Below are 1,975 nucleotides of genomic sequence, written 5' to 3'. Positions count from 1 at the left end.
GCAGTAGATTCTCATTCTTAGTTTTCTGCCTAAATTTGAGATGCTTTTAGCTTTTATTAATCCCACAGATGATATCTCACCATTTTCTTCTAAAAAGCTACTTCCACTTTCTCTTTTAGTTCAGGCATACATTCTCTGGCTGAAACTCTGTGAGTATCCAGCATCTTCTCCAAAGTGGAATAGCTATTTGGAAAACAGAACAAGAAAATGAAGGAGTTTTATTATGAACGATACAGAAAGGGGTACTATGTCTTTTATCCTTCTCTCAAAATGCATTGTATTATCTAGATAATACTTTAAGAATTCTGAAAGCTATTTCCTTTCTTATATGATTTATAATACTAACATTCAGCTGAGGTAAAACATGAATTATGCAGAGGACTTCTGAAATAAAAATAATATAATATTTAAGAAACAGAAATAACTCCATGTTAAAATAATTCAAGGTAATGGTATAAAAGAAAAAGAAACCCTACTTTTAAACTGAGATTGTACAGAAATACTCTTGAATACAATATAGCAAACATAGATTTTTGTCTCCTGTTTCTTTTAAAATTCCACCAAAATTCTATTGCGTGAATAAAAATTTTAAGTCTAAAACAGTAACACACAGAGTCTCAGGGTTCTATCAGTTGATGAAAATTTTCAACTGATTCCTGGAAAATGGAGAGTAGATGGAGATGCGATCATTGATGAAATAAAATCAGAGAAAAATGCTGCTGAAACCATACAAGGGGAAATAATGGAGGAGAACCTAGCCACCTGTAAAACCATCGTAGGACACAGAACTCAGAAATCTCAGATATGAAAAATGGTGGGATCCATTAGCTTATGACCGGTAGATTAACTGGAAATCTGCGTATGTAAAAATTGGTTTTCTCTATACCCACACAAGTGCATTCTTAATCTAAACTGCAGTCACCTCATCCCTACCCCTCATCCAAGAAATTTAACTTATGTTAATTAAATAGCTAGAAGACAGATCCTGGCTTTACGGCATTTAGGGATCCCTGGATGGGGCTTGAGCATTGACCTCTGTCTCTTAAAACTGCCATGACACTCTCTCTTTTCTGGGTTGTTCTAACACTTTGTATGTGACTAGACAATATCTACTACGTTTTGATCTCCATTTTACACATGAAAACCTGACTTTTAGAGTTTATTATCTGCAGGTGGCTGCATAAACAGTACATTTTAAGAGTGATAACTGAGTTCTAAGTCCATGCCATAATTCAGTTATGCTCTCTAGACTTTGAGGGTAAGAATCAAATTCTATTATTTTTTATTTTCATCGCTTAGTTTTGTATGAAACACGACAGTCACTCAGTAATTATGTGCTAAATTACCAAATCAATTATGCTATACTGAATGTTATAATTAGACTATGATAGTTTTCCAGAATGAGAAAAATCATTTTTCACTAACAAGTAGACTTTTATTCATATGAAAAATATGACTAATGATCTAGTCATACAAAAGTAAAAAAAAAATAGCGTGAAGAGTGTTAAAAAATTACGATAAGCATGTCCATTTCTGCCAAAAAAAAAGTCATCTGGGATTTGGCAGATCAATTTTGGAAATATTGCAAACTAAGTAATATTAATTTTTTCAATTCATAATCTCTTTTTATTTAGATATTCCTTAATTTATTTCAAAGATAGTTTGCATTGCTCAGAGTATAACTCTTACACTTCTGTTATTAAACTTCCATTATTAAAATTATTTTTGATGTAATTTTAAGCAGAGAATTTTTAAAATTTCATTTTTGGATTGTTTATTGCCAGTGTGTAAAAGCACTATTATTTATATTGATTTGTAGCCTACTGTCTTGTTAACCTTGTTTGTTACCTCTAATTTTTGTTGTTTCTGTGAATGTTTTAGGATGACATCATATGCAATATCATGCTATCTGCAAATAAAGATAGTTTCACTTCTTCCTTTACGATTTGAGTCTGTTTTCTCTTTCTCTTATTTA

This window comes from Saimiri boliviensis, chromosome 7 (assembly GCF_048565385.1).
Source record: "Saimiri boliviensis isolate mSaiBol1 chromosome 7, mSaiBol1.pri, whole genome shotgun sequence".
Classification (NCBI taxonomy): domain Eukaryota; kingdom Metazoa; phylum Chordata; class Mammalia; order Primates; family Cebidae; genus Saimiri; species Saimiri boliviensis.
The sequence above is the reverse complement of the archived record's forward strand: the minus strand, read 5'-3'. Positions refer to the sequence as shown.